We start from the raw sequence: 14545 nt of genomic DNA, 5'->3' as shown, positions 1-14545 counted from the left end.
ACTGGCTTCATACTATTATTGAGACTTTACGTCTTTTGTATTAACCTAGATGGAGTTGAAACATATTCTTCTTAGTAAAGTATCACAAAAATGAAAAAGCAAGTATTCAATGTACTCAATATTTTTTTTTCTTAATATTTAAATCTTTTAGAAAAAGATAATGGGCTGTGTAAATAAAAGTAGAGACAATGTGATGTGGGGTTTAACATAGCATAAAATGTGGGAGAGAAGAAATTAAACCAAATTATATTTTTCATAGTTCCCTTGAAGTACATCAGTTGCAGTTAGACTGATACTGCAACTGATATACTGATGTACTATAATCTCTTAATCAATGGTGTCAGCACAGAAATTAGTAGAATGGGTACTAATGAGTCACTCACTTTCTTGTAAGCTCTTTTCCTTTCAAGTGCAGATGGAAACTGTGGCCAATAGAATATAGTAATGATGATGGGCTGTCATTCTGTTGATTAGGTTACTCATTAGGCAGAGGAGATGGCATGTTACTCTTATGCCTCTATTTCATTATATAATTCTCTTTAGCAGGCTGCATGAATAGATCCCCCTGGCCTTAAAGAAGCGAACAGCTATGTCATGAATTGCCTATGACGAGTATCAGTGGCCTCTTAGGATCTGTAAATAAATCACAGTTGACAGCCTATAACAAGGCAGAGCCCTTAGTCAAATAGCCACAAGAGGATTGTTTATGCGAACAGTCAGAATGTGAGCTTGAAAGCAGATTCTTGAGCTTAGAACTACCTAGGTAATATCTTGATTGCAACTCTGTGAGTCCCTGACCAAAATGTTATCTTGTATATTGTGTCTTGTATTTCTGTAATTGCAGAAGTCAAACATGACTTGAGTATTACAATTTTAATTAATACAGTTTTTTTCCTGTCTTAAAATATGTATTTTTTTTGGCAACCTCTATAAAATAATTAATCTGAAAGTGTGCATTAGGGATTCAAACTCTTTATGAGCAAAATACTTTTATAAACCAATGTATATTTTTCTCTAGTTTTATTGTGTGTGGGATTTTTAATGTCATTATGTGTTAATCAAATTAATCACATTCCCCTAGTGATTAATTGTAATTGCTGTCTTTTTATGCTCATTATTCATTTTCATTTTTTCTTGAATGAAATGTCTATTTACATATTTTGCCCATTTAAAAATGTGGTTTGTTTCTTACTATTTAGTTAGAGTTAATTCTCTTCTATATAAAAGTCCTTTTATCAGATATGGCTGCAAATAATTTTCAGACAAGACATTGTTCTTACTGCTTTAGACACTGAACCAACTATTTCTAAGTATTTCCAGCAATTGTCCAGAACTGATAAGAATGAAGACTTGGCTATTATGCTCTTATTTCTCTATGTATTATAAATATAGAGGTAGACCAGTTAGACTTCTAGAAAAACAAATTATAATCAAAGATTTGACATAATAACCTCAAACCTTTGTGCCTTGTTTAGAAGGACTTAGGCACAAAGGTCAAATCCTTAGTTACTAGCACAGAGTAAGATTATATTGAAAAGCTAAAAAATTTACTGTGACACAATTAGGAATTGTTTTGCTTTCATAATCATGTAAGCAAAATGGTCCTCTCTGAATTTCAGGAACTAATTGTCTTAGTTCTTTGAAAAAGGCAATAGCAAGTTCAAAACTGAGATATACACTTTGAAATCAGAAAAAGAAAATGGGCCAATTCCTCCTTAAAACTAGCATCTGTGGAAATTATGAACTGCATGACCAAAATTCACATTTATTAACACAAAGGCACTATATATTTTTAGAAAATGCATAGTTTCTCTATTAATTGCCACAAAGAAACTCGGAGTTGACTTAGTGTTCTAAAATAATAGAAAGGAAACAGGGGTTCACAAAAGCTAAATAGCCAAAGCCACAGTAGTAAGTGGTAAATCTAAATCTAAAACAAATCTATCTGACACCAAAATGTGCCCTCTCTACTGTATGTGCTGACTGGAGTGAGGCCTGAGAGGTTTTTAGTTATAAAAGTCAGTTGTCAAAGGCTTATTTTTCCCTTGGGTCAACACCATCTTATTCTCTATCTGCTACCTAATAATAATGTTTTAAAAATTAATTTGAATATTCCTTGTTTTTTCTTAGTCCTGTTCTACATACATGAAGTAGTGCTTAACTGCCAAAATATTTATGTCTTACACTTGATTTTTTTAATCTTAAAAAAGTATTTATTGATAATTTTAGATATTTCAGATACTAAAACAGGTGAGAGAGGGGATGTCTTAGTAAAAAATGATTTTTAAAATACCCTTCAATCACAGCATTCTACTAACTAGCATCTCCAGCATTTGACCTCTTCTATCATAGTATCTAAATTTGTTTTATAGGTCAAGTGAGTGGGAAAGAGAGTTCATATCCAGGTTATCAAAGCCTGACTTTAACTAAGAGAGGTGTATTTCATCAGAGAAAATCAGTTACTCCCTAAAAATGCTTATAATCGGATTTCTTACAGTATGATTCATGGCAAAATGCAAAGAAGGTAGTCTTTGGAGTAAGATAAATCCATGTTTAATATCAGTTCAACTACTCAATACCTTTGTAACCTTGAACAATTGAATAAAAATTCAATTTTGTCATTTATTAGTTAAAGATAATAATGATAAGAATGTTTCATTCTTATGGTATGTGAAAACCATAAAAGGCAATTTTTGAAAAATGTCTCAACTTACGTTTGATATATAATAGATGTTATTAACATTTCAGTTTCTGCTTCTATCAGCCCCTTTTGGGAGATATATTTAAATAAAGCCGGAACGTGAATAACTACAAATATAATTTGAGGATAATCTGTCATATAAAAGCTTAGTAAATGTTTAAAGGTATACAACAAGGAATGGACCAATTTTCCAATAAACTGTATCTCTTCCAGTTGCTTTAATATTTAATATGATTTACAATCTTTACCTTTCACAGTTTCCTATTCATTTTTCAACATCAACTTGGTCAATAGAATTCTAATTTGGGGTTTTACTAAAACAATTAAGAAATACCATTCCAGAGGCTTAACATTTAGGTAAGAAAGCTATTACTGCTCTTCCATGAACTATGATTTTGAGAGTAACTGAATGATGTTAGCTACAGCCGTGCTTTGTTATTCTGAGATCAAGATACTACATTTTGTTTTAGGAAGATTCATCTTGTTTAAGCATCTAAATTGCAGATCATAAGGCAATTCTTGTCTTGGCTTGCTAGTTCCAGATGGATAGATTCTGACTTACACACTGTTCAATTCCCAATTTTAGTCTGTCATTTCTCTAACAATGCTCAGCATCCATGCATTTTGGACAAGGACCATCTGAACTAAATTGCCAGGAGGATATCTCACTAGGAGCCAAAGCCCATGAATGCCTTTTGAATCGTTTCTAGTCATGATTTAACCTTCCAGCTTCTTACTCTTTGTTTTATGACAGTAATCAACTAAAACATCATGATGAGAGCCTGAGCACTAAAGGGACTATTTCTAAGTTTCAAACTCATTTTTTGTGCATCTTTTGCACTTATAATCATGTTTAGACTGTTCCTATTGCTTCAGTCTAATTTTTAAGGGAGATAATTTTCACCCTATCTATATAAATTCTTCTCTATCTCTTCAGGAAGAGTTATCTGTTATTTTTCATAGCTCAAAGTATGCACAGAGTTGCCTTGGTTTTACCACTCAATAGCTATCAGTATTCACCTAGAAACAGCGAGTATTTCATAGGTGTACAAAGTTGAGTGGCTTGGAAAAGCAAGGGAAAGAACAAGGACATAACCTGGGGATTTTCTCCCATCTTATTCATATCTACCTACTCTGTGACCTTTCAATGTTGATATGGAAGTCACTAAACTCTTTGAAAATTTTTGTTTTAAAATGATTAGGAGAAAAATAAGTCATAAATCTTCAGGTAACTTTACATTTTTATTAAATAAAGTGGTGCATTAAAAATAAAACTTAGGCCACATGTTGGCCTTTTCCCTTTCCGTGTATCTCTTTATCATATAAATGCCGTAGGTCCAAAATCAATTATAATTTGGATAGTCACTTATTTTTTCACTTATTTACAACTTAAAAAAATTATGGTGATTACAGTATTGGTTTTCTTTATTTCATTGTCATAATGCACCATGCTATGTTAGAAGTAACGCTATACTGGTATATTTTGTCAGTTCTTTTGGCAGTTTTAAATATCCAGATACAATTTTTTTTATTGAAGTATACAAAGGTACTTATTTTTATATTAACCATTTAAATCGTATAAAGGTATATAAGAAATGCTTTCATTCATTAAAAATGTAAATTGTTATATTTTTTAAATGTTTACTCGAGTTTCTGCTGAGACTAAGCATCTTTGCTGACTGTGTTAATGATTTGTGTTTTCCTAAGAGCCAGTTGAGACACCTCTGTAATTATAAACTTTTTTTTTTCCAGAACGTGTCAGAAACACTTTTATTATGTCCATCATAGGGGACAGAAAACAGATCAACTACTATTTTCCCCTGTACAACCTACAGAGTTCACCGTGAGTTCATAACATCATAAAGGATTGACAAGAGGCACAAATATGTGTTGCTACTAACTGTGGAACTAGCCATGATTTATGGTTAGGCAGATCATTCACCCATTCAGACATTTACCATCTACTGACAGGCAGTCTCCTTTGTGCCACATACTGTTCTACATTAATGTATGTCATTTAAAAAGATCCAAATTCCGTGTCCCATTGAAGCTTCCAGACCAGTGGAAGAAGTAGGCCATAAACCAATAGACAAGTAAATACATAGTACATAGCATATCAGAATGTAGTAAGGGCTATGAAATAAAGTATGGCAAAGGAGGTGAAATCTTGACAATTTAAGGAATTTAGGGGCTATTAAAGATTATCTGAAATATATAAGTAGACCACTCAGTGAAACGTTGGATCAAAACTTTTGTCCATTTTTTAAAATGAGGTTTTTACTTTCTGTCACTGAGTTAATGCGTTCTTTATGTATTCTGGACACACAACCTTTGTCATATAAGATGTATGTTTTGCAAAGATTTTCTTTTCATCTGTCACTAACATTTTCCTTTCCTTAAAAGTGTCTTATAAAAAGCAAATTTAAAAAGAAATTATAGTCCAGAAAATTCAAACTAATCAACAAGGAAAGTGCAAAAAATCCCATGCATAAGTGGGCAAGAGTCAAAACCTTCTCCAAAGAAGACAAACACAGGGCCAATAATATTTCACATGAAAAAATGCTCATCATTCATAAATTTATAAATGCTCATCAATAATATTGCACGTGAAAAAATGTTCATCCCTAATCATCAGAGAAATGCAAATAAAGACCACCTTGAGATATCACCTAACCACGATGAGCTCACATCTCAAGGTCCCAACATGCAGATGTTGGTGTGGATATGGAGAGAAGGGAACACTTTTATACTGTTGGTGGGATCTGTGGAAAGACGTATAGAGGCTCCTCAAGAAGCTACAAGTAGATCTTCCATTTGATCCCACAATCCCATTAGATTTACTAATCCCAGAAGTAAAAAATCATTTTACTGTAAGGAAATTTTCACTAGAATGTTCATTGCAGCTCAAGTCAATCAATGCAAGTGCCCATCAACCCATGAATGGATGAATAAACTGGGGTCCATGTATACCATGGAATACTATTCAGTCATTAAAAAAGATGGAGACTTCACATCTTTTGTATTAACTGGATGGAGCTAAAGATAATTTTCCCTTAGTAAAGTATCACAAGAATGGAAAAGCAGGTATTCAATGTACTAAATACTAATATGAAACTAGTAGGTGAACAACTGTATGTCTCCATGAGAGAAAAACAGAATTAAATTGAAGTAGGGGCAAGGGGTACAAAAGAAGGGGGAGAGGTAAGCTCTCACCTAAGGGGCACAATGTACATGGCATGCCTCCCTGGTGAAGGGCTCAACTACAAATTGTACCTTACCTAACAAAAGCAAACTGTAACCTAATCATTTGCACCCTCATGTTAACCTGAAATAAAAAAAAAAAAAAGCTGTAGTCCATTATATCAAGTTTCTCTTTTATGATTTGTATTTTTTTTTTTTTTTGTAGTTTTTGGCTGGGGCTGGGCTTGAACCTGCCACCTCCAGCATATGGGGCCAGCGTGCTACTCCTTTGAGCCACAGGCACCGCCCATGATTTGTATTTTTATCCATATCGTCTTAGAAAGATTTGTCCAAACCAAAGACACAAATTTTTCTCCAATGTTTCTGCTGGAGAGGTGTTTGTTTGTTTGTCCTACTCCTTTGTTTACATTTATGATCAGTTTCCAGTACTGTTTTGAGTGTAGCATGAGGTAAGGGCTAAGACTTTAAAAAAAAACTATTACTATCCAGTTTTTTCAGGACCCTTGTTGAAATTATTGTCTTTCACTGTTTCTCTATTTCACTCTTTCTCTCTCTTTTTCCTCTTTCCCATTGCTAATCAGTCTAGCTGGGCTTTTATCTGTAGACTTTTTTTTTTTTCCAGAAATAATTTTGTGTTTATTGTTTTGTGTCTATAGATTTTTCAATTTTTAGTATCACCGATTTATGTTCTTATCTTGAACATGAATTCCTGAGGTATTCTGTAAATGACAAATAGAACCTCTTGATGTAATTCATCTTCCATGTTCTTACCAATTATTGTCATGTCATTCTATCAATTATTGAAATTGAAATGGCAAAACCCCTAGCTATGTTTGCAGGTTTGACTATTACTCCTTTCAGCTTAGTTGTTTCCTCTTGTATTTTAAAGCCATGTTGTTTCATGCATATACACATTTAGGACTATTGTATGTCCTTGATGAATTTCTTTTTTATCTTAATACAGTGTCCATTTTTGCTCCTATTAATTTTGTTGGCTCCGAAGTAATTTTGTAATGCTAATGTAGGTAATACTAGAATTTTTATTAATGGATGCAGGATATATATTTCTTGCTTTACTTTTAACTTGCCTATGTTGATATGTTTGAAGTGAACTTTTTGAAAACAGTATGTAGTTGATCATGTTTTTTTCTAATCTATTCTGTCAGATCGTAGCTGTTAATTTGTACGTTTAGACATTTTAACATTTGAAGTAATTATGTGTAGAGTATTTTATGTTTATGTTAGTTTACATAAGTGAAATTCATTGGCTTTTATTTAATATCAGTTATTGTAGCTCTCAGCTATATTTTCCATTTAGTTATTTTATGTAACTTCCATTTCTTTGCTGAGATTTCCTATTGTAACATGTTTTAAGAGAATTCATGGTTGTTTTCTAAAGCATTTTTATGATAGTTGTTTTAAAATTCTTGTCAGATAACTCCATACATTTCCATATTGGTATATTTTGTCTTTTCTCATTAAATTGTATTTTCCTGGTTGTTGGTATAATCTACTTCTGTGAGTTTTAATTCCCATAACGTTTAGTTTCTGAACCCTTGCAATGTTATACTTGTCTGATTTTTTTTATTCTGATGCTGCTGGAGCTCCTTCTGTTCAATCCCTACTGGTGCCATCTGTGGGGTCACTGAGCAATCTTCTGTTGGGAAGTGAGAAGCCACTGGGCCTTGTCTTATGCCACTGGGTGGAAGCCAGAAAGGCATAGGGCTTTGCTACTGCTGTAGCTGTGAGCAGATGGGACTGGTTCTGGAATGGGGGATAGAATAGCTAGGGCTTTGTTTCTGTGGCTGCCAGCAGATTGTACCACCTACCTGGCCTGAGTTGTGGAGCAGAGGCTGGGATAGCTGAAGCTTCATTGCTGTTAGTGCACTGGATCATCAACAAAGGCCTCTTGTGAAAAAATTCTGGGGGCTCCCACTAGGCCTATTGGGCTTCTACTTTCCCAGTCCTTTGGTCAGAAATAGCAGGTTTTTCCTTTTTTCCTTTTCTTCTTCTTTTGTTCTTTTATGCCTTTTAGTAGTTCTTTGTTGCAGGCCTCTCCAGTAACTTGGGTATATGAGAGATAAAAAGAAAACCCGGGGAACTCATGGCTTTATTATTTCTCAAGTTCTATACTCTGTAGCTCAGCTGCCTTCTCTTCAGGACTCAGAGTCTTCTTACTATTGTCTGTTAAGTAATTTCCATATGTCGTGCTTAGAAGGAACAGGAAAAAGTGAATGTATACTTTCTTGTTTCTGAAGCCTTAGCTATTAATGTGATAGCTGGGCTGTTAACATTTTTTATATCATTAGAAATTAGGAGTGATCCTAGAACATGGTAGGCGCTTGAAAAATAAAATTATGAATAAATGAATTAATAACTGAGTGGTCATCTAATAGGAAAGAAGATAGGAAGGAAAGAAGATAATAAAGCATGAAGAAAGAAAAAAGGAAAGGAAAAGAGAACTGTTGTCAGTGGATGATTCTGGTAGTGCATTATATGTATGTTGAAATGGCCATCAGCCTTACTTGTGTTACTAACCAATGTAGAATTTATGGCAGTGAATTTCAATTATATAAACTTTTATTTTCTCACTTAACAAAATTAAGGCTTTACATAAAATTTGTGATACCTCCCAGTCATGTATGCTCTCGCTCTTAAAACAGTCTGTTTCTCGGAAAGTCACAATTGATGCTCCACTTAAAAGTACTCTGTTATTAAGCTTATAGTCGCAGTTCCTGAGGCCGCATGCAAGCCCTTTGACACAGCCGTGCAGTAGCAGGGAAACAGCAGCAAGTCAATTGGATTGGTGTAAAACAATAGGAGATTCTGTATATTTTCCCAAGCAATGGCATATGTAAGGCATGAGTCAAAAGACTTGAGCTGCCAAAAATGAAAGGCACAACAGAGCTTTCACCTGTGAGCAGCTGGTCATACTCTTTTGGTTTTCCAAATCTGTGTACACATTGAGAGAAACCTACCCAGTGGCTATTATCTTTGAACATCAAGGACAAACATGTCAGGGCTAATGCTCATCCAACTGCTAATGCAGTCTGTGCCTTTGTTGGAACTTCTGTTCTCAGTCCAAAAGATATTACATTTAACTGACACATTCTGCCTTATTGATGTACCATTAGCAACTGAACTTTTATATAAGAAGTCACCAAGAAGATGCTGAGGGTACATCTGTTTACTATTTTTGTCTACATTCACTAATGACCCTAGGTAAAGAGTATAACACATCTTGGAATTCGGAATAAAATAGTCAACACAGGAAAATATATAAAGATAAATATATAAATGTGTCATTAAAATACTGTCCATGCTAATAAACAGATTTTATACACACATGCATACACAATTCTGCTACAGGCATATGTAGTAGATACATTTACTATCCTTAACAGTTGTGTGTTCCATGAATATGTAAGCAACCTGGTTGCTCTTTTCAGGTACAAGTAGAAAGATGATTCAGAGTTAATATGAGAGCTTCTAATAACAGAATCTCTTCTGCTAAACATAAGTAGAACTTTCTAACATGTACACTGATTAGGTATTTCCATTGCTTTTTCGTCTTCTAATGCATATTTATTAAATACCTCATGCATGCAACACACTGTGTACATATAGTGGAGTATAGTATGGGATGTGAATAAAACAAATACGAAGGTTAGTTTCTTAGGTGAATGCTTGAGAGACCGAACTCTTTAAATGTTTTTCCGGTCTTTACAAGATATGGACTGTTTAAAACTTCACATTTTTCTCCTTATTTTTAACTCTTCTCTTTCCCTAAGTAGGGACATGCCTCCCTAAATAAAACTTGCTTTTGGTTGCCCTTAACCTTCATCACATGCTCTTCCTTTAGACTGAAACACTATCTCATTTTCTAAACCTGTGTATTGACGTGCAAAGTACTATCCATTTATCATCTCTAGCTTTCGTATCAGTTTGAGAAGGCTTTCCTGGTGACCCTGATGGCCACTGGATGTTAGTTAAGTGTTCTTCCTCTGCCTTCCCTTATGTACACTGTACTATAATAGCCCATATTGCATAGTTGTAAACAATATTATATAGTAATATTTAATCTTTCATGAGTTTAAAATATCTCTTAAAGTGGTTTTAATTATGGTAAAAACATGTAACATGAAATGTTCCTTCTTAACAAATGTTTATGTGTACATTACATTATTGTTAATTATGTACACATAGTTGCATGGCAGATCTCTGGAACATTTTCATCTTTCATAATTAAAACTTTGTGACCATTAAACACAACTCTCCATTTTCCCCTACCCTCAACCCTCAACAACCACCATTCTACTTTGTGCTTCTAAGAATTTGAGACTTTAGATACCTTTCATAAGTGAAGTCATCAAATATTTGTTTTTCCGTAACTGGCTTATTTCACTTAGCACAGTGTTGTCAGTGTTCATTCATATTGTAATATGTAAAAGGACTTCATTTTTTTTTTTTTTTTTGCTGAGTAATATCCCACTGCATGTATGTAAATGCCACATTTTCTTTATTTATTCATCCATCAATGTACATTTAAGGCCTTTCCACTTGTTGGCCATTGTAAATAATGCTACAGTGAACATGGAAGTGCAGATCCCTGTTCAACATCCTAGTTTCTTTCTTTTTCTTTTTTTTTTTTCTTTTGGATAATTATCTAGAAATGGTAATGCTAAGTCATAAGTTTTTATTTTTGATGAACCTCTATGATGTTTTCCATAGTGGTTTCACCATTATCAATACTTATTTTCTGTTCCTTTTCCTCTTTTAATTTTTATAAAGGGCATCCTAACAGATGTGAGGTGATATTCCGTTGTAGTTTTATTTGCATTTCCCTGATGATAAGTGATGCGGAACATCTTTTTTAAAATATCTGTTGGCCAGTTCTGTGTCTTCTTTAGAGAATGTCTATTCAAGTTCTTTGGTCATCTTTTAGTTGTCTTTTGCTTTGTGTTATCGAATTGTTTGAGTTCCTTATGTATTTTGGGTATTAACCCTTACATCAGATACATGTAGTTCATACATTGCCTTTTCACTCTGTTGATTTTTTTTTTTTTCCTGTCAAGGCTTCTAACAAATGCAATCAGTGTAATCTACTTGTTTGTACTCTCAATGAATCCCCCAAAACAACAACAAAAAAAGTTTAATTTAGTCCGATTTGTCTGTATTGGCTTTAGTTGCTTGTGTTTTTGGTGTCACGTCCAAGAAACCATCGCCACAACCGGTGTTAGGAAGATTTTTCTGTATATTTGTTACTAGATTTTTATAATTTCACGTCTTACATTTAAGTCTTTAATCCATTTTCAGTTTTTGTGTATGTTGTAAAAAAGCGGTCCAATTTTATTTTACATGTGGATATTTTGTTATTTCTCCACCAACTGCTAAAGAAATTATCCTTTCTCCATTGTGTATGTTTGGCATCTTTATAAAAGATCATTTGAATGTATGTATATGGCATTATTTTTAGGAACTCTATTCTGTTCCATTGGTCTATATATCTGTCCTTATGACACTCTCACACTGATTTGTGTAATATGTTTTGAGGCAACAGAATGTGATACCTCAAGTTTTTTCTTTATCAAGATTATTTTGGCTAATGGGAGTCTTTTGTGATTGCACATGAATTTTTGGATTGATTTTTTTATTTTTCTCAAAAAATTGCTATTGGGATTTTAATGGGTATTGCATTTAATCTGTACAACACTTGGGTAATATGCAAATGTTAATATTAAGTCTTCCAATCCACAAACATGAGATTTCTTTCCATTTACTTGTGTCATCTTTAATGTCTTCTGGCAAAGTTTTGTAGTTTTCCAAAGTTTTTATTATTTGTGATGCTATTGTAAATGGAATTTTTTTACTTAATTTCCTTTTCAGACTGTCCAGTTAATATATAAGAACATCACTGATTTTTTGTATGTTGTTTTTTATACTGCATCTTTGATAAAATTGTTTATTAATTCTAATTTTTTGTGAAATTATTAGTGATATCTTAGCTAATATGTAATATGTAAATATAATATAATATGTTATATTAATATATAATATGTAAAATTATATAATTTGCAAACTGGCTATTTTATTAATTTTTTTTCAGATTTGAATTTTTTTTTCCTTTTTTTTAAAAAATTGTTTGCCAGTCAGTCTATCTAGAACTTCCAGTACTATATTAAATAGAAAAATATAAGAGTTTATAGTGGGCACCTTTGTTTTGTTCCTAAGTTTAGTAAGAAAGGCTGTAAATTTTACACCCTAAGGATGAGCTGTGAGATTTTCACATATGGCTTCTATTATGTTAAAGTACTTTTAAAAATATACCTAATTTGTTGCTAAGTTTTTTTTAATTATGAAAAGATGTTGAATTTGGCAAATGCTTTTTCTACATCTGTTAAGATCTTTCATTCTGTTAATGTGGTGTATTATATTAAATGAGTTTTGTAGAATTGTCCTTATTAACTTATGGATGTATCCCACTTGACCATGGTGTTAGAACCTTTTAATGTACTATTTTTTTTTTTTTTTTTTTTTTTTTTTTTGGCCGGGGCTGGGTTTGAACCTGCCACCTCCGGCATATGGGACCGGCGCCCTACTCCTTGAGCCACAGGCGCCTCCCTTAATGTACTATTAAACTTCATTTACCAATATTTTCTGAGGATTTTTGTATCTGTGTTTATTAAAGATTCTGTCCTGTAGTTTGATTTTCTTGTAGTTATTTTCTTTTGAGTAAGGGTAATGCTGTCCTCATAAAATGTATTTAGAAGTGTTCTTTCTATTTAATTTTAGTAGAGTTTAAATATATTGATTTAATTCTTCATTAGATGTTTGACAGAATTCTCCAGTAAAGCCATTTGGTCCTGGGCTATTCTTTTATTTATTGCTGGGAGGGTTTTTGTTACTGATTCCATCAACATTCTACTTACAGGTGTTCAGATTTCTACCTTTTCATGATTCTGTCTTGGTAGGTCCAAAATATGTGATTTGAAAAAAAAAAAATGGTCTCTTTTATGATAATTACAGTTTATTCATTCTTTGTTTACCTGAGCTCATTGAAAATAATCTTTACAACAGTTATTTGAATTCTTCATTGGATAATTAATATACCTCTATTTTTTATATCAGTTTCTGGAGATTTGTTTTGGTGATTGTGCTGTGTATCCCCATTTATATGCCTTGTAACTTTGTCTTGCAATCCACGCATTTGATTTGACAGCCACCTCTTCCATTCTTATTGGACTGGTTTTATATTAGGAAATACTTCTGCAGTCAGCCTGCCTAAAGATTCTAGTAGTTTCTCAAACTTTTTCTGGAAATGCATCTTCTGTGGCATTGTGCACGCAATTTTGCAATCTGAGAATTTTGCTTGTTTCTTTTTCAGAAGGTTGTAGTTTCTTGGTCTCTATGGTGTCTTTCTCTGGTGCTGCAGGTTATTTGTCTCTAACTCCAGCCACTGAGCTCTGTTTTGTTCTCTGTATACCTCCCTAGATACCCAAAGTATGTTCTGTTAGTGCTCTGAGTCAGGTGAGTCTGAAAGCAGTCCCTCTGGCAACCCACTTTAAAGCCAGAATTTGGACACGTATTCCTTTCTTTTCTTTTCCTCCTAAGGGAGAAGCCATGAGCTAGTCACTTGTTCTTGATCTAGTGAGCTGTGCTGTTTTTGACTATAGTATTACAAGTTCTGTAACACTATCACAATCCTCTGAGCTTTCTAGGTTTCCGTGACCCCCAGCACTTAAGGTATGATGATTACCCATCAGTGCTTTGAATTAGATAAGACAAAAGTTAATGACTCAGGCAGTCCACCATTAATCTGAACACTTCCCTCCCAGAAGTGAAGCCAGGAAAAGTTGGGCTTTTCCTTCCAATTATCAGCTGTGACAGCTTGGGAGAAGAGCTGACACTGATGAAATTAAATGGCTTTGATTACCCCTTTCAGGGCAGCTATTTGTAACTTTGAGCTTACCTAGACGTCTGCCTCTTCCTGACTTCAGGAATTCTCGTAAAGCCTTTTCATTGAGGGCAATTTGTTGTTAAGTTGGTGTTTTGAGGGGAAAATAAGGTCTGTAGCTTACTAATTTACTATCTGGCTAACATCACTTCTGAATTTGGATCATCTTGACCAACATTGTTCTAGCATGGCACACAATTGGTGCTCAACAAATATCTATAGAACAGAAATAAATTAGTCATGATTCGGGCTTAGAATATTAAACTGGTTTCTTAATTACATTAAAATATTTGGTTTTGTGAGGACATTTATTGTCTTAACAACATCGTTCATTTCTCTTCAAGACCATGGTCTTCGGTGTATAGTCTCCAACACATAAACATCCAACACATAAACAACAAGCTTTGACAAATGCTTTCAAATAGAACATTCTGTGGTGGTGAACTTTTTTTATTTCTGCTCTCTCCAAAATGGTACCATAATCTTCATGTGGCTTATGAACACTTGAAGTTTGCCTACTGTAACTGACAGAACTTTATATTTTATTTAAATTTAATTCTTTTATGTTTATTTATTTGTTTGTTTGCTTTTGAAAAAGAGTCTCACTTGGTCGCCATTGAGTAGAGTACTGTGGCATTTTAGCTCACAGCAACCTCAAACTCTTGAGTTCAATTGGTCATCTTGCCTCA

The 14545-nt window shown here is 33.6% G+C and overlaps 1 long non-coding RNA gene across 1 annotated transcript in view; it reads left to right on the top strand.

Moving 5' to 3' along the window:
- The window catches only part of LOC128582008 (uncharacterized), a 33809-nt gene that overhangs the window by 3321 nt on the left and 15943 nt on the right, over nucleotides 1-14545 (top strand). The window contains exon 2 of the long non-coding RNA XR_008378965.1: nucleotides 4454-4544. This is a non-coding gene — a long non-coding RNA (uncharacterized LOC128582008). The remainder of the gene's footprint in view (nucleotides 1-4453; nucleotides 4545-14545) is intronic.

This window comes from Nycticebus coucang, chromosome 3, assembly GCF_027406575.1.
Source record: "Nycticebus coucang isolate mNycCou1 chromosome 3, mNycCou1.pri, whole genome shotgun sequence".
In the NCBI taxonomy this organism is placed as follows: Eukaryota; Metazoa; Chordata; class Mammalia; order Primates; family Lorisidae; genus Nycticebus; species Nycticebus coucang.
Note: the sequence above shows the minus strand (reverse complement) of the source record. Positions and strands in the feature narration are given on the sequence as shown.